This window comes from Triturus cristatus, chromosome 8 (assembly GCF_964204655.1).
Source record: "Triturus cristatus chromosome 8, aTriCri1.1, whole genome shotgun sequence".
Taxonomy (NCBI): domain Eukaryota; kingdom Metazoa; phylum Chordata; class Amphibia; order Caudata; family Salamandridae; genus Triturus; species Triturus cristatus.
This window is the reverse complement of record NC_140591.1, coordinates 1,477,204,432-1,477,223,730: the sequence shown is the minus strand read 5'-3', so window position 1 is coordinate 1,477,223,730 and position 19,299 is coordinate 1,477,204,432. Positions and strand designations below refer to the sequence as shown.

Here is a 19,299-nt window from a genome sequence, read left to right as displayed (position 1 = left end):
GAGGACCCTGCGCCATCTGGCACCACTTTTCTGGGTAACCCTAAAAATATTGCACCACAACTACCTTTGTGGCAATTTCTAGTGTCCGTCTATCTCCACTTGTTAACCCATAGTGCCTCTACCTACCAAGCATCGGTGCACTGTAGGATAACCCTGCTAGAATATGGTGTCAAGTGTCCTGATCCATGGGTGCATTCACAGTGGAAAAAACTGAATATAGTTTAAGATTCATCAAATGTCCAATTAAGTGCACAATTCACACGAAACAGACAACTACTATTTATCACCACGGCTTTAACTATGGCGTGCAATCACTTTTCGAAGATAGTTTATCTCTGACATGAGAAGAACAGTCCTTTGATTGCGGGTAGCTCTTCTACTGTTGATCTGTTCTTTGAAGACAAACATCCAGTGTCTCAGTCTTTTCATTTCTACACAGTGTTACAGTTGTTTAGATACTATTCATGTGTTTTCAGTATGTCTCAGGAATGGGTTCACCCTTATGGCCTCTGTTGCTGATACCTTCAGAGGTAAACATGGTCTCCATTCACTGCAGCCAGACCCACATTGGGATCAGCTTCCAAGCCTCTGGCCCAGGTGCGGCACAGGAAGCAATGGCTTGTCAGGGTTCCTATTAATTTACTGCTAAGTTGTGTGATTAAACAACCCCTTACCTGTGGGCCTTTAGTCACCAGTGGTCTCAGCCAACCCAACTATTGACATGATTCACAGACAGCCTCTTCACTTCCTGAGCAAATCAATCTCCTCGCTCTCAGCTGACTCTCCGGCAATCGCCCATCTTGGATTCTAAGTAAGGCAGAATCTACAGCTCACCCCACCCTTTGCTCCTGGTAACCTCTCAACCCACAGAGGGTAGGGTGACAGCCATACAAAAAGACCAGTGGCCGTTAACAGTGGAGCAGTTAAGGTAGACTCCTAATGCAGGATGTGTATGTGATCCGTTAAGAAATGCAGAAGGAAAGGTGTTTCCTGTGTCTTCCTTCTTGAATTGCTTTATGTCTAGGTTGGTGTTGTGCTTACTCTTGGTTTGGTGGTAAGCACCTGAGGTGGTTACTTTTTGCTCGAGGTATGTAAAGTTTGCTATGGCTTTGTAGTTTATGCAGCTAGTTTTGAAAGTGATACCGGCGTGGAGTGACATGATCGTCTTCTTGGCGCATTTGTAACAGTGTGAGGAACGCCTTTTAGTGGTTCAAGAGTGTAGGTTTAGATGGCATTGAGCAGAAGATTGCCTGTGGTCATACAAGCAGAATAAAGCTAGCACTGTTGTGATGAAGTTTTTTTATTTAAGGTTTCACTTTTTATGGTCTGGCTTGACAGCACAGCTGTTGTCGGACAAGTATGTGAGCATCACCAGGAGTGGGGCTTTGGTTTTGCCCACATTTTGGGAGTCTGGAGTACACTTTGTGATTGGGCAGAAGTTGTCTGCTTCCACAAAAAAGTGCTTGCCCAGCTGTGATATATATATATATTTTTTTCATCCAGCGGCATAAGCTTGAACTTTCAGGGGCACACGCAAGACAATGGAATGCTATTAAAGTGCCACGTACAACTAGATATTTATGTGGTAACAGCACAGCTAGGAGGAGGGCAGTCATTAACCTACATGGATTTTTAGGTCTGACTTGGTGGTGCAGCTGTCACCTAACTTCTGGCTTGGCCTGTGGGTAGGCGTCGTGTACATCTCATTCAGAATTACTTTTTACTTACGGTATTTCAAAAAAATAGCACAAAAGCTACTAGATTGCATGATGAAACCTAAGCATTCTCATGCTGCAGCACTTTTATCTTTTTTATTTGTATGCGTGTGCTGCAGTAGGCACTGAGACCATCCCCTGCATTTTGATAACAAACTCGCCTACAGGCAGAACCCTGGTCACCAGATGTTGTACAGCACTGCTGTCCTTATTGCTCTCAAGACAGATATGCCTTGGTACCTGCTGTCAGGAGACCCCTGCAGCCCAATTATGTAAATAATTTGAAACCGCCTTTTGAGACATTTATTTGCATGTCCCGCCCCCTCTCCCCTGAAGAGATCACTTTCTAATTGACTTCATGCCTGTCCCTGCAGGGGGATTTCCTGGGAAAGGATATTTAACTGGTGCGCTTTATATGTGTGACGTCAGGCTTTCCAATCCATAAAGGACCTCACAATGTGTGGGCTAAAGCCTACCACTGAATAAGTTACATATTACATTTACTGTAAGTATAATTCTGCTAGGCACTGATTAGTTCGGTTGCCAAATAGAAGAACACAGCATAAGGTTACATTCCTTTAAAAGGTCATGGAAAGTCAACGAGATTCCCAATGTCCAGTAGGGATGTTTTAGTTCTTCTAATACATTGACACACAAACCTTCTCCCTCCCCTCAATCCTGCTTTGAATGTTATTTTCTTGCTCGTTTTAATGAACAACATCAGCTAGTAGATATATGTAAGATAAAGGTGAAATACGCAATATGAAAATAAACATTACACAATATTTAGTCTTACCTGATGGCTCCATGTCATTAGGACACAACTTGTCCAGTCTGGGCTTTTCTTTCGCAATTCGGTGTCTTCAGGTGTGTCCGTGAACTACCACAGCTCCCCGAATGCTATTGTCTGTTATCTGAAAGTCAAGGAGTGAAAACTATGGCCTGGTGACTAAGGGCCAGGTGTACGAAGATGGTGTTTTGCATTTCCTAAATACCAATTCCGCAGGAATCGCTCATTTAGAAAATGCAAAATGATCTATACTGATTTTGCGAGTTCCTAATAGCGATTCCTACAAAGGGAATTGCAAATAGGAAATACCATTGCATTCCCACCTATGGGTAACCTAGAAAATGGTTTGCATTTCTTATATAGGAAATCGCAATTTTGGAAATCCAAACCCATGGGTGCCTCAATCAATCAAGGGTTTGTTAAGTGCAACTACTCACCCGAAAGGGTCTCAAGGTACTGGGTGGGGAGGGGAGGAGCACTCGCTGGCTCCTGGATGTTCTTGGAGTTTCGTCGAAGAGCCAGGTCTTGAGGTCCTTCAAGAACCTGGGGAGTGCTGCTGTCTGTCGATGGTGGAGAGGGAGGGTGTTCCAAGCCTTGGCTGCGAGAAAGGAGAAAGAACGCCTTCCTGTTCTGGTCTTCTTGATGCGTGGTACCGTGGCAAGGGAGAGCTGGGCTGAGCGGAGGGATCTTTGGGGTGCGTGGAACGAGAGGCAGTGGTTCATGTAGGCAGGTCCAGCGTTGTGGTCGGCCTTGTGGGTGTGGCTGAGAAGTTTGAAGGTGATTATCTTCTCAATGGGGAGCCAATGTAGTGTCCGCAGGTGTTGGGTGATGTGGCAGTGGCGTGGTAGTTTGAGGACTAGTCTGACGGAGGCGTTCTACACGTTCTGGATTTTGCAGATGAGGTTCTTGTTGATCTCGACGTAGAGTGCATTGCTGTAGTCCAGTCTGCTGCTGATGAGGACGTGGGTGACGGTTTTCCTGTGTTCAAGGGGGATCCAGTTGAAGGTCTTTCGTAGGAGGTGGAGGGTGTGGAAACGGGAGGAAGTGACAGTGTTGATTTGGCGGTTCATTTTGAGTTCGGAGTCCAGGATTATTCCAAGGTTGCATGCGTGGTTAGTGAGGGTGTCGTTCAAGGCGTTTAGGTGTGGACCCATGATAAGTACTTCAGTCTTGTCTGTGTTTAGTTATAAGCAGCTGTTCTTCATCCACCTGGCAACTACTTCCATTCCTTCCTTAAACTTGTGTCTGGAGATGTTGGGTAGGGAGAGGATGAGTTGGGTGACGTCTGAATACGATATGATGTTGAGGCCGTATGATCTGACGATATGTGCGAGCGGTGACATGACGCTGAACAAGGTGGGATTGATGGAGGATCCTTGGGGGACTCCGCAGGTGGTCGTAGTGGGGTCCGAGAGGAAGGGTGGGCGTCTGCCCTGCTGCGTTCTACCAGAGAGGAATGAGCGGATCCAGTTGAGGGCCTTGTTCCGTATCCCAGCGTTGTGGAGTCTGCAGGATAGGGTGCTGTGTGAGACTGTGTCGAAGGCTGCGGAGAGGTCCAGGAGGGTGAGGGCCACAGTCTCTCCTCTGTCAAGGAGGGAGCAGATGTAGTCTGTCGCGGCGAGAAGGGCGGTTTCGGTGCTGTGGTTTTTCCTGAAGCCTGATTGGGAGAAGCCTAGGATGTTGTTTTCTTCTATGAAGGAGGCGAGCTGGCTGTTGACTGCTTTTTCAATGACTTTCGCCGGGTACGGCAATAAGGAGATCAGTCTGAAGTTCTTGAGGTGGGTGGGGTCTGCCGATGGGGTTTTTTTCAGGAGAGGTTTGATCTCAATGTGTTTCCAGTCGTCGGAGAAGAAGGCGGTCTCGAAGGAGTGGTTGATGATTCATCAAAGCTCTGGGGCGATTATGTCTGCGGCTCTGTGGTTGATGTGGTGGGGGCAGGGGTCTGTGGGGGCCCCGGAGTGGATTGACTTCATAGTCTTCAGGATGTCTTCAATGGTGAGGGCGGTCCAGCTGTCAAGTGTCGGATGTGTGGTGTGGGGAACGGTGGGTGTAAATTCCACACATCGGTTGTCGTTGTCGAAGTCATCATAGATGGTCTTGATTTTGAGGTGAAAGAAGGAGCTGAGTCTGTCGCAGAGGTCCTGTGACGGTAGGATGTCTGTTGTCTCAGTGTTTGGGTTGAGCAAACTCTTTGATGATTCCGAAGCATTCCTTGCTGTTGTGTGCGTGGGTGGAGATTCTGTCCTGGAGTGCTTTCTTCCTTGAGTGTCTGATGAGCTTGTTGTGCGCGTCGGTGGCTGCTTTCATGGTCTGCTGTGGTTTTGGAGTTCCTCCATAACTTTTCGAGGCGTCTGCAGGTTCGTCTGGTTTCTTGGAGTTCGGTGGAGAACCAGCTGGTTCCCTTGGCGTGTGGGTTGGTAGTTTTGTTGAGGGAGGCGATGGTGTTGGCGCAGTCGGTGATCCAGTTGTGTGGGGTGTGGGCGGCATTGGTTGAGTTGTCGTCCATGGCAGTGGGAGTGAAGCTGCTGAGGTAGGTGGTGAGCTGGTCGTGGAAGATCTTGTTCCAATTCCTGCCCTGAAGCTGGCGTAGATGTTTGCGGGTGATTGGTTTTGAAGGTGAAGTGAACGAAGTGATGGTCAGTCTATGGGAGTTCGGAGGTGTGGCTGAAGGTGATGGCGTTTCCTTATATAAAGATGGGGTCGAGGGTGTGTCCTGCTGAGTACGTGGGTTCTGGTACGATCTGTATGAGTCCGATGTTCAGGAGGTTGTCAAGGAGGGCGGTGGAGTTTGGGTCTTGGAGGTTGTCAAGTTGGAAGTTGAGGACTCTCAGCAGGGTGTAGTCGGTGGAGGAGATGGCTTGCGGGGTGATGATGTCGGGGATGGAGTCAGTGAAATGTGCGCGGGGTCTGGGGGGGTCTGTAGATGAGGGTGCCTCGGAGGGTGGTGATCGGGTTGGTCTGTATCTTGAAGTGGAGGTGTTCCATCAGGCCTGTGGGCCCTTTGGTGTAGGTGCTCAGTCGGAGGTTGGACTTGTGGGTGATGGCGATACCTTCTCCGTGGCAGTCCTTCCGGATGATCTTGTAGCCTTTGGGGATGGTGATTGTGGTGTCGGGTCCTGAGGCGGCGTTCGTCCAGGTTTCCGTGCGGAATGCGATGTTGGGTGTGGTGCTGTTGAGGAGGTCCCAGATTTCTGCGGCATGTCTGTAGAGGGAGCGGACGTTGAGGATGCATTGCAGGGTTTGGGGTGTGATGGAGTTGTTGCTGGAGAGTGGAGGTGGGTCCTGGGTCTTGGCGAAAGAGAGGGAGTGGGCGTGGTGAAGGGTCCGTGGGTGTGGATAGGTGAGGAAAGCTTGCAATTTTTGTTCTTGCCAGCGTTGAGTGCGTGGAGGGCAGAGGAGCTGTAGCGTTGGCGGGTCGGAGGACCAGAGTCCTTGGCTCTGGTCTCGGTCGGGTCGCGAACGGGCGCAGACGGGCTTGCCTTTGGCGTGCCAGCGGCACGGCCGCCATTAAGTAGGGGTCGGGGGAGGGCTGGACAGCTGGGTGGCGGGAGCTAGGACACACGGGAGGGGGAGGGGGCCGGGGCCGCGGGGGCAGCAGCGGCGGGAAAAACTGCAAAAAGTGAAAGGAAGCTACCAAGGGGAAAAAGTAACGAGGCTTAAAATAAAGGGAAAAAGGATCAAAATAAAGGTAAACGGGCTAAAAACAAGGTAAAAAATAAAGGCGAAAAGGATAAAAATAAAGGCAGATAGGCAGGAAAAAGCAGCGCAGAAGAGGAGCAGGCTAACGAGGAGACCGGAGCGAGGCACAGGGCCTCGAACTGCGGTCAGTGGTGGGCGCTGGTGGCAGAGGCACTCCCGGTGGAGCTACGCGCCGGGAGAGCAATATCCTGACCAGAGGCCTAAAGGCCTCCTAGAGGCACCCCGAAATGCATGGTGCACATGCGAGTGCACATATGCCCCAAGGTCTTATGTGCGCTTCATGTCACATTTTTAAATGCATTTTTTAAATGTTGCACATGGTTACCATCGACTTGAAGTTGATGGTAATTGCATTTCCTAAATGCCCAATTTGCATTTAGGAAATGCTATGTACATGTGCTTTAGGAATCTCAAATAGGGAATCCCTCTTTGCTATTCCTAAATCGCGGTCGCAATTTACGATTTCTACTGGGTAGAAATCGCAAATTGCGACCGTGAACGGGCCTTTGTACATCTGAAAAGGCCATTTAGCATTTCTTAACTGGCTGAAATAGCGATTCGGCGCATTAAGAAATGCTAAATGGCTTTGTACATTTAGCCCTTAAAGTCGTCTGGCAGCCCTAAATAGGCTGTTTTGTATTTTGCCACTGGAAAAACAGCTCTGGTTGCTAGTCCAAAAACATTCAGCAACAATAGGCATTCTGGAATGTTTGACGTCAGCTTTTTTTTACATTATTCATCGGATGGTCCCTTTAAGCAGTTAGCAGTAATCCACTTTCAAAATGTGTGGTAACCTGCAGATAAGATCACAGCATTTTGTAAAGAACTTCCATATAGAATTGTTATTTGGCATTTTTTAGCACACAATAAATAAAGGTGATTTGATATGTCTAATTTTCAGCCAAAATATTTTAATTTAAAGAGAAACGTGCTCTGAAGGAACAGAGCTCAATAGTTCTCTCTCCCTTTTTGTTCAGTCAGCAGCTGCTGTTCTAGTCATTACCTTGCCTCTCATATTGTCTACTGACTCTGACAACAGGCATTGTTATGTCACAACTTTAGCTGTAATAAATTATTACACTAGAGGAACTCTGCCATTTTTGTATTACAGGTGACAAGTGATATAAAAAAGAGAATATAATAAGAAAAAAGTGTTTTGGATGGAGTGATTTCACACTTGCATTTACTGTAAAATAGGAACTTATTTGATTTAGCACTTCTGCATTTATGCGTTTTGTAGCGCTGTAAATGATGAGCTATTATTACCTAATTTAGTTAACAGATTTCAGAAAAATGAAGGGCTGTGTTGGCCCTGATGGCACAGATCCCAGCAGCAAGTGTGTAAACTTGCTTGAATAATCTCTGTGGCTAAATCTAGCTTTGGTATGAAGAAAGCACGTCAAATAAGCATTGGCAAAGCCAATAGGTCTTGCCCATGGGCGAGCTATTGGCTTTGGCAATCTGGTGGGGTTGGTTAATGGAGGGGTGACAAGGGAGGCGAAAAAAACAGACAAGGGGCGAGACAAAATAGGGAGGGGTTGGGAAATAAGGTAAATAAGAGAAGGAGTGGATGGGAGAAGAACAAGAAACTGGGACTGGACGACTGGTGGGAGATGGAGAAGAAACCGGGACATGCTAAGAAACCGTAGGGGGTGGTGATAAGTTTAAAAAAAAAAAGAAAAAGATGCTGCTGGACTGCTTTAAGCCCTTATGCCAGAAATAAAATAGACACTGTTGTTCCTGCAGAGGCAAGACTTCAATATGTACAATATGCCCCTTGATGGCGCAGGGCTTGCACATATTTGCTGGTGCCCTTGTGCTCGAAACGGCGTACACTGATAACTGCTGGCGCTCTCATAGTGCAGAAAGGACACGCACAGATCTGCAAGTGCCTTTCCATTGCAGCAGCAGGCGGGTTCGAATGAGCTGAAGTGGACTCTCTCTCCTGTGTGCAAGCCATAAGGGGGCTCGCACGGGGCTGAGTGCACCTGGATTAGCCTGGAAAGTAACCTCTTTGGATGGTGAACATCCATCCATCGCAACTCTGTCTCTGCGATCCATCTTTCAGAGCCAGGAGTGGATGTTGGTACAATATAAACAGTGTGTAGGCGGAGGAGCTCTCAAGCAAGGAGTGACTGGAGGGTTCTCTCCTGAGACAACAGCCTGACTATTTCATATGGGCCGTACTCTGCCCAGGGCACACAGCACACGACCCTACCTACAATATAGCTGGGGTGGAGACAAGGCAACACGGACAGTAGGGATGTGGCATAAGGGTCAGTGCTGCCAAGTTTGGAACAGGGGAACCAGATTCGAGTCTCGGTGTAGGCTCTCCATCCTGTGATTTTGGGCAAATCACTTTATCATCCCATGCCTACTAAATAAATACATTTCTCCTCATGTAATGTAGCTGATGCTCATGTAAAGCACTCCAGTACTTTCGAGTTGTGTTCATGCTACAAAAAAAGGAGGCTAGGGACAAAGGAACATCAACAATAGACTGAGAGACGGCGTGTAAGCGAAGCAGTCGGGCAGGCTAGAAGTATACTACGAGAGAACTAGCTGAAAAAAGATGCATTCTGTTAGAGTGCGGAACCACAAAGAAAAAAGTAGTGCCTATAAAAATGAGCAGTGGGTGGACACAAGTAATATGTCTGCTCCAGGGGAGGGACAAACATGCAAGGAGTAAGGAGGCCTACAGTGGCTGACTAATCAAAAGCAAGCAAATGAGAGTAACCGTGAAGCAGACCAGTGATAAGCAATGTGAGGTCTCTTAGCCCACTGATAGGAATCAAAATGTCTTGAAGAGACTGCGCTTGCACTGTCTTGTCGAGGCCTAAAAAGCTGTTTTGGGTTGTTTACAGAGCAGTTTATCCAGCCTAGAATTTTTTTTTTATCGTTCAATAAGTATTTGGTTAGGTCTAGCACCTGCGTCCGTGATTCTGTAGGGCATGTTGTTGCGATAGTAGTGGAGAACAAGACACGTTTAATCTTCACAGGAGGTCGCCTCATGACTTAATGAATCAAATGTCACCTGCCAAGGGCATAGCTTGCCCAACAACAGCGCTTGAGGGTGCCTGCGCACAGAGACACAGGGACGGAATGGTAGAGGGAAAGGACAGAAAGAGGTGAATGGCAACATTTATCACATTAATGAAATATAAAACCCTACATATGTGCGGAGAGATCTCTTGGCTGTAGCCCAGAGGAAAGCAAGGACCATAGGGTAAGGTTTATTTTAGAAATCTTATGAATAGAGATGCAAAGGAGAAAAGCTCTGAAAGCGGAAGAAGATGAGACATAGCGGACAAAATGCATTTAATAATGGAAATATTTAAAAAGTTTTTGAAGGTACTTTACTAATGAATGACGCTGTTAAAAAAATATTTGTGTTCCAAAAAGTTGCTCCACCTACTAAATTAGAAGCTTTAACTTGGTTGAGTAAATATATGCATATCATAATTGAAAACTGTGTATTCAAGTGGAAAATGTATGTATTTTCAGAACTCGGAAGCTGATATTCGGAGAAAAATAGGTGAATTTCCAAAATATATTTAATGTTGATAGTTGATGATATATCATACGGCATTAGGGAGACATATTACTAATATTATGTTGGTGCAAGGGGCAATGCTGCTATGGCTGTCATACATTACCCATGTATAGGAATTCCACATTGACAAAGTATTTTTTACATAACTGATGACAACTGTGCATAATGCTCTGAGGTGATCCCGGCTGGTATTCTTGCAAATGGTGGCCACAAATGTAATCACTATTACAACGCTAATAATAATAGTAGCTCGGAATGATTTTCACTGATCATACGTAGTTTTTATCACTGAAAAGATTGGAGACCCCTGCTCTAAACTGAAGTTGCTGGTTGACCATGATTGTGGAACTGAAGCTCAGTTTGTGCAAGTAGGCCTGAAAAATGTTTCTGCTAGCAAGATAAAGGTAGAGCCTCTCCTACTTTTGCTGTCTGCAGTGTGCAATTTGTGTTCAGATCCCATGACTTGAAAACTTTTCATACTACAAATTAATTCAGCAGATACAGCTAGTTAATGGGTTTTGCTTTTGTAATTGGGTACTGGTTTATTATATTAGGCAATGATAACACAATGGTTCCCTTATCACTACTTAATGTAAGTAAGGGAGAGACGTGGGTCCCGTGCTCTCCATGCCACTGGAGTCCAGCTATCCTGGCTGATGAGGGGTGAAACCCCGAAACTGGTCCTAGAGTGTTTGTTTCCAGTCCACGCAGGACCTGGCCTGGCAGTTTGGACTGGACTGGTCCCATTGGGCGCAGGGTCAAAACTGATTTGCCTATGACTGGGTCCAAACTGGGATGGCATATGGAGCAAAAAAACAATGGATTTAGGCCCAGATCTTTGTACTGGGGTGAATGTATGACATTGTTCTGCATTCTGTCCATCAATTGTTCTTGTTGCTTTTGTCACCCCGAGTGGTACGGGTATGCCCAGACATGGGTCCCGTGCCCTCCATGCCACTGGAGTCACTATCCTGGCTGATGAGGGGTGAAACCCCGAAACCGGTCCTAGGATGTTTGTTTCCAGTCCACGCAGGACCTGGCCTGGCAGTTCGGACTAGACTATTTCCATTGGGCACAGGATCAAGACTGATTTGCCTATGACTGGGTTCAAACTGGAATGGCATGGTGAGCAAAAAAACGATGGATTTAGGCCCAGATCTTTGTACTGGGGTGAATGTATGACATTGTTCTGCATTCTGTCCATCAGTTCTTTTTCCACATATGGCACAGGCACAAAGCCAAAGAATGATTTCATATACATGGAGTCATACCTCCCTGCAAACAATTTCATGCTGACTTAGGATCGCACTAGTGGACATTTAGCCCTAATGCTGTATATAAAATGTAGACTTTTCTGAGCCATTCTATCTGTCCTTTGCATCGCTACCGTCCGTGAGAAGTTAAGGACCAATATTTCTAAACACGGGGCACATAGCGCTTTGTAGACCAAGAAACAGACTATAGTCATGATCCAGTGCATTGCTAAGTTCCATGTTATCTCTGGTATCTAACTACAAAGCGTCTTGCTATGTGGATATAAAAAGTCTAAGAAAAATATTTGATTTTGTTCCATTGCTTGTTTCATGAGATTGCTCCCCATCCAAATCTGTTGGAAAGTAAATACTTAGAGTTGTGCATATTTTGATTTGAATGTTTCTCTTCTTCGAACATTTGCATAGACCTACCTGTAGTAGGTGGTCGCAAAAACCCTCATGCTTCAGGCACTAACTATGATGTCTTACTGGTCACTGCCTTCACATCTTCCCTGCATAGGCAGTCTCACTGCAGATTTGTCACCTGTCTTCAGGTCCCAAAATGTTTTTTTGTTTTTTGTTTTTTTTATAGAATTTTCAGGGTATGCATATCACGATTAATTCAATGAGAACAAATCAAACACAAAATGAACATCCCAGATCACAGTAATGTAATATGATTAGCACATACGAACAACGTTTGCAATGCACAGTACACCTGAATATGTTGCATTCGGATCGCGCCAGACAGTATATGCAGTTACTCTGTTATTGGACAACACATCTGGGTTAGATCTCCAATATTCAGATAACGCCAGCCAGTAGTTCTTTGGTCTGGCTGCAGGTGACAATTCTTCCTCCTATGTTTTAAGAGTATTTTGACAGTATACAAGGTCAGTCAACCATTGTTTTTTACTAGGTGACAGCTTACTGTCCCAGTGCATGGATACACGCCGTTTAGCCATCAGCAATGCTATAATGCAATGTTTGCGTTTCGTGGATTTCAATTTTTCAATTATACCCAATAGGCAGACCTTCACTGTACAGGCTATCTGTGTTTCTAACATTTGACTTAGTGTCGTCGTGACTTCTTCCCAGTACTGGTTTATTTTCGTACAGTGCCATGCCAAGTGCATGAAGTCAGCATTATCTACCCCACAACGGGCACATCTTGCATCCATCCTCAATCCAAATTTTAGCAACTTGAGTGGGGTGTGGTACACTTGATATATGTAATTGTAATGAATGAGGCGCCGTTTGGTGTAAGCAACGTGGTTGGCGTACAGCAAATGTTCCACTCCTCTTCCTGCAGCGGTGTCTCCAATTGGGCACTCCATCGGTCCCTGGCTTTATTAGTGTTTCCTGCAATATCATCTTGTAACAATTTATATAATTTGGATACCATATGTACATTGTTTGGGTTGGTAATGATCATTTGCAGCGCCGCCAGCGTCGGGGGCTCTGTTGGCAATGTGTCGTATAGGTCTTTAATAGCTCCCCTCAGCCTGTGGTAAGTGAACTTGAAGAGGAGCGTCTGGTTACTGATGAAGTTTAGATCAGTATCCGCAATAATTTTGCCCTTTGTACAGGTCACCCATGTTAGTTATGCCAACTTGCTGTAATATGGACATGCCATTTCCAGTATGCGTCACTGACGGTGCCGGATGGTGTTGGAGTGGCAGAGCAGGCGCGTAGAGTGGCAGTTTGTGTCCGTTTCCCCATACGTTGCCAGGCTAAGTTTGTGGTTTTTAATGTGTTTATTTCATTCTTATTGATATGAGGACGTGGATGTGGTAGGATGCATCGTAAAGGGATCGGATGGGCATCCCCGTCTTCCACAGCTGTGTGTGGGATGTATCGTACCGGGAAGAACCAATAGTGCGCATATTGCGCTTGTACACATAGATAATGCAGCAGTACATCTGGTACTGCAAATCCACCTCTGTGATAGGGCAGAATCAATATGCGTAGTTCTATACGGGCTAGTTTTCCTGCCCTAATGAGTCATGTTATGCTTGCGGTTAGAGTCTTTAATACCGATGCAGGAGGCGGTATCAGGATATTGTTGAATAGGTATAATAGTTTAGGGAGGATAACCATTTTCACAATGGACATTCTATCCGCCAACGACAGACAAATCCATCTATCTATTTTTTCGTCAATTTTAGCGATTACCGTGCCATAATTTTCCTCTGATGACCACTTCGGGATCTCTATGAACCCAGATTCCTAGATATTTGACTGGGTCTGGCTGCCATTCTAATGGGAATTCTGTTGGGCTAGGTTTGGTAATATCTGTAAGAGGGAGTATTGTGGATTTACTCCAGTTTATTTGGAGGCCTGATTGTCTGCCGAACTTGCTATATTCACGCAGAAGGGGGTATAAGTGAATGTGGAGTTCATGTACATCTAGTACCATATCATCAGCATACAGTGATATGCCTATTGGTCGTTGAGGGAATTGCACAGCTGCGGTCGCATGGTTTTGGCGTATTTTGCATGCTTAGGGTTCCAGAGCTATGGCAAACAATACCGGCGAGAGGGGGCATCCCTGCCTCGTACCACGTTGTATTTGGATGGTGTCTGAAACATGCAGATTGACTTTTATTCGTGCCACCGGTTTGGTATATAGAAGTCGTAACCATGTCAGTAAGCACAGGGGGAAACCCATCTTCTTCATTCAACCCAATCAAATGCCTTGGCACTTCTAGTAAGACTGCCACCGCCTACAGTTCTGGGGTGAGTTGGTGAGATAGGGCAAACAATGTGCGTATGTTATGATAACGGTCGGTATGAGTCACAGCTAGTAGGGTCTTTATCAGGCTTTAGGAGTGCTATTATGAGGGCTTGTCGTAGCGTGGGTGGTAAGATTAGCTGGTCGTGTGCAGCCCCATACATTTTCACCAAATACGGGCTCAATAAGGCCGCATACGCTTTGTAGAATTCTCCAGTAAACCAGTCAGGGTCTAGGGCCTTGCCATTTAGGAGTGATTTTATAGTGTCTGTGACTTCATCAACTGTTATCGGTTGCGCTAGATATTCCCTCTGATTGTCAGAGCCAAGCTATGGCTATATCCTCGAGGTAGCTGAAGATTTCCTGACTTTAGCAGTGTCCCATGATGCGTAGAGTTCTCCATATGTGGCCATGAAGGCCTTTAGGATATCTGTCGTGGCATGCTGTTGTATTCCCTGTGCATCTTTAATACTGGTGATAACATGCGTGGCTAGCAGATTTTCTGTGCTAGCATGCGACCTGGTCTAACTCCCTCCCCGTATGTTTGCACAATCTGGGGATGCGATAGATATCGAATTTCACTATCAGCTGAGCCTTGATATTCAGTTAAGCATTCCTTATGTCTCCTAATGTTGCAGCATTTTGTGTTCGCTCAAAGTCCACCTCAAGGCCTCGTATTTTAGTTTTGCATTTAGTTAATTGGGTGCGTATGTCGCGCAGGATACTCGCGTTAGTGCTAATGCACACGCCCCGTATGGTGGCTTTAAAGGCCTCCCATAATATACCAGCGTCTTACATAGATTTTTTGTTAATGTCAAAATACTCTACAATGGCCTCGTGTATTGAGTTGTATAGGGGGTCTAGTAGTGCCTTAGCGTTGAAGCGCCAGATAAATGGTGGAGGGACATATGGTGGGACATATTGTAGGAGATCTAGTGAGAGCACTGTGGGTTTGTGGTCAGATAGTGTCTTGGGTAGATGCTGTACATCCCGTTCCCACGTGTTGGGAGTTTCAGTCGCCAGCCAATAATCTATACGCGCCTAGCTATTGTGATACACCAATGTATGTGTGCCTTCGAGTTTACATGGATTATGAAGTCTCCAAATATCTAACATTCTAAATTCGGACATACCGTCTTTCACCACTCTCACTGCCTGTTGATGGAGCTCTTTTGTCTTTCCTGATCTGTCCTGTTCCTCATTAAGCGATAGATTAAGATCCCCGCCCCAGCGTACCTCCATTTGAGGCAAATTTCTTAGCTGGCTCCAGAGGTCTCTGAGGAACGCAGGGTCATCCGTATTGGGACCATATGTATTAAATATACCTATACTAGTACCGCGGATATGACCTGTGACTATTATATATCTGCCTTGGTCATCAGAAATTGTGTGATCTATGGCAAAATGTGTCCCTTTTTTCACAGTTATGAGGACCCCTTTAGCGTAGGAGGAATAGGAGGATGTTAGTGCTGTTTCTGCCCATCTACCGCCCAGCGTGCATTTAAGACATTTCGTCAAGTGGGTTTCTTGTAGTAATGCAATTTAAATTCGGTACCTATCCAAGTATGTCTTATCTTCCTGGGGTTATTAAGTCCGCGAACATTCCATGTTAGTATGCACAATGTGGACGCTTTCTTTCTATTGTCTATCATGGGATGAGTATCAGGTTGTAGTACAGCGTTTCGTGTATAGGGCAGTGGAGGCGCACAGTGGTGCATGTTGATGGGTAACTCTGCAGCATTCAATATTCCTCGTGCATGTGTTATATTTACCAGTTGCTAGGTCTGTGTGTGAGAAAACAAACCACCCCCTTACCTCCCCACCCACTTCAGCATCCCAATCATGCCGAAGACATAACCCTGTAAACCAAAAACATAACATATAGCTTTGTCTGGGAAAGCTATATGGCTGGTAAAATGATCCCAGTTGTCCTCTGTGGAGCAGCATATATAAAATAATACTACATCGCGCCCACATTGGCATCAACAATATATGGGCCTCATTACAGCTCACAAAGGTGGCGTTGGCAGCCCCACCCAGCCCATTGGGTCACAATCTGGTATGGCCAGATGCAACCACCTGCCTCCACACATCGTATAATATTAACAGAATCAACCATGTCATCTCATATACATGACGGCGAATGTCAATTATTCGTACAGTTCTGACATGCAGATGTGTACATTGTCCCAGGCTGTGGAGCTTACCATCGTTCCGAGGACACCTCTCGGTGGAGGCCACTAATTGTCAATTAACAGTTTGTATGGAATGTCACAGTCTTACCGTTCAATATACATTCTGTGTACGGCTAGTTACCACCACCTTCAGACTGCGAGGCGGGGGGGGGGGTTGTTCCCTGTGCTTCTGCTTAGTGGAGGCGCGTGCTTTATGAATTCCTGGACTGCCTTCGGTGTGGGTAATATTTCCGACCACCCGTCGTGGGTGACCCGCAGCCTTGTGGGTTAAAGCATGTCATAGGGTATGCCCAGTTTCCTGAGTTTTTTTCTTGACCGCCGTGAATTCCCTGCAGGCCGTCTGCACTACCTGAGTAAAGTCCGGGTAGAAGGAGACATCATAGTTCTGATACGTGATCCGTTGCTTTTCACGGGCCAGGCGGGATATGGTGTCTATCTCTATAATTTAATACCCGGGCGATGATTGGTCGTGCTGGGGCTCCCGGGGGTGGTGGTGGCGCCAATGACACGTTCAATTATAAGCAATAGGGAGTAGTTGTCTGCTCCAAAGCAATCCTTCAGCATGTTGTCTATGTACGTTTCGAGGTGCCCAGTGTTGGCACTTTCTGGTATGCCCATTATATGTACATTGTTCCGTCGCGATCTCGCTTCCAAGTCCTCGTTCTTATTTTTTATTATTTCCAGAAGTTTTTCCATGGAGTTACATTTCGACGTTGTAGCATTAGATTCATCCTCCACCGCTGAGATGCGCAATTCCGCAGCGTCAAGGCGTTCGCCTTGTTTGTCCAGTTTCGATGCCATGTGGTCTACTCGCAGCGAGAGATTGTCGATTTTAACCTCGATTGCTTGCAAGCTTTGTTGGCTGGCACTAAGGGTAGCTTCCATTTTAGGGTCTCTGGTACGGTCCGAGTCGAGCTCAGTATCTGAGAGGGCCTGTGTACTCTTGGGCGTGTGGCGCATGTCAAATAATAATTTAGGCTGCTGCTTTCCGGTTTTCCCATGGTGCTAGGTGCGGCGATATATAATTCTTTGGAGATGATGATTCAACTCCTGTATGGTGTGCTAGACGACAGGCCTGTGCCACCTCTGTGTCCCCTGTGAGGTCCAGCGATGCAAGGCTTTGTCGGCTGGCCGCGTGTTGCGCAGGTTAGTGCTCTGTTGCCTTGGCTGACTCTGCAGTCAGAGAAGTAGCTGGGTAGGTGTGTCTGAAAGGCCAGCAGGTCGTCGCCAGTTATCGGCAGTATCCCAGCCTGGTGCCACTGCAGCGTGGTGATCCAGTATGATTGGTCGCGTGTCTAACCAGGGTCTCTCACCCTCCCTTCAGCCTCAGCGCCGCCATTGTGCTCCTGCCTGGGCGCGTGCAGCCGCCTCGTGGATGTGCTCACGGAGCCCGTTTCTCAGCCTCATGGGGGGGCTCCCGCAGGATGTCGATATCGCTGATTCGCATTGCTGTACATGTATACCCCCATCACTCGCCCAAACATCCGTCTGGTATCTCGCCTGTATATAGTTGCTCCGATCGTCAGCTAGGGAGAACCAGCAGCCGCCATCTTAGCTTGCCTCTCGCTTTCCACGCTCGGTAGCTTCAAAGTTAATTTTCGGCTGCATTCAGCAAGAACCGCTTCTCATTTCAGCATAGATCTGTAGCTCTAGCTTTCCGACGCTCCATAACTCACTTTCGGCAATTTTTCGGTGCCGCTATTTACAGCCGATAATTGTTCCGGTCCTGCGTAGCTGCACTAATGCGCATCCATCACGCTGTGTGCCCTCTAGCACCCCCCCCCCCCCCCCCGTCCCAAAAAGTTGCAAAAACCAAAAAAGAAGCATATGCAAAGCCAACCTGTTTTCCTTAAATTTTTAGTTAGAAGCAGGATCGCAGTGGTAGTCCCAGTGCACACTTCCTTCTGGCACACAAAACAGTACGGCACAGCCAGAAACAGTACAGTGACCTACTCCGTGGCTTCTGAAGCTTTTTTATGGTAGACCGCCTACGCTACTATATTTCCTACCCTGGACATCGTGCATTGTAACTATGGGAAGGGGTGGGTTGAGGCAGACTACATACCAGTTAAATTATTGATCTCCCTGCTTAGACTGGCCAGCGATGCCAGAAGCCTTCTTACACAGTCTTCCAAAACTATACATAAAACATCTTCATATTCAACTCCCACAAATTTCTCATTCTCAAAAACCTCCCTTTTTTAGCTTTCAGCGTTTGCTGCTGATGCAAGCGAGCTTAGTGGAAACTGTAGAGCAGGAAGCAGGATCATGTGGGTATCTGGGAGATGGACAACACAACCTAGGGTCATATCCTCTGGAGTGGATGTAAAATATACTTCTTTATGCCAGTGTTGTGTTTTTTTTCAACCAAAGGTGCTAAACATTCTGGAAGCCCTGGTCCCACACTTACAATTGGATTTATAAGCCCCAATCCCAGGACTGGCTGTAGTCCCCTCAAGATATGGGACTGTGGGACTGTGTTCATGGTGTTACTGCGAGCCTCTTCTGTCACCACCCCCATGACATCACTACAGTCTAGCCAAAGTTGGCAATAGAAGCCATGTCTTGAGCAGTTGTGTGGATTGCGATAACAAGAGAAACCATAAGACGCAGACCTTTGGGGTGAGAGAGCAAAAGGGGAAGTGCTAATTAGTGCCTCCTCTGTCTTGTGCACGGTCTCTTTGAATAGCGCTTCCTCTTTAAACAAATCTTGCAGCACTCTATTTGCCCTTATGTAGAGCTGGTTGCTCACCGACCCCCGGAATACCACCAACCACCACCCACCTCCATGGGAACTGCTGCTTTATACAACATCACTTCCAGGTGTCTAGGCTGCTGATGGTGGTTCTGCGGTTGAAGCTGTTCAAGGGCAGCCCAGCTGCCCCGTGGCTGGCCATATGTTAGTTCATCCTGAGGACACGCGCGAAAAGATACGGGCCCTGTTCAGTCCTGTATACAAACGAGATAGAGACCTAGGACTGCAAAGAGGTGCAGCCGTTTTTCTGAGAACACTATCCCTCCTGATGAGCCTTCCAGTTAAAGTTCTCAAATTTAGCAATAACGTAGGCTTCCTTCTTTTAAGTATGTGGCACACCTTTGCAATGTCAGTCCTCTTGCAATCTCCATGGCATTTTATCCCCCATGCATTCCGCTTTAGCATACATTTCTGATGTCTATGCTGAGAAACAGAATGTAACTGGCAGAGATTTTTAATGACACCATGCTGGGTGCTGTGCTTTAATTAGAATGGTACTGGCACACATGTATACTGTGTTTTGTTTGTGACAGCAGTCAAGTGAAATGCACTAGTTGAAAGGTATGTATTTGCTTCTGAAGCGGCAACACTGTTAGTGAGATACA

General features: G+C 46.5%; 1 protein-coding gene across 2 annotated transcripts in view; it reads left to right on the top strand.

Moving 5' to 3' along the window:
- Positions 1–19,299, top strand: part of FAM168A (family with sequence similarity 168 member A) — a 543,728-nt gene that overhangs the window by 73,623 nt on the left and 450,806 nt on the right. The gene's annotated exons all lie outside the window — the stretch shown is intronic.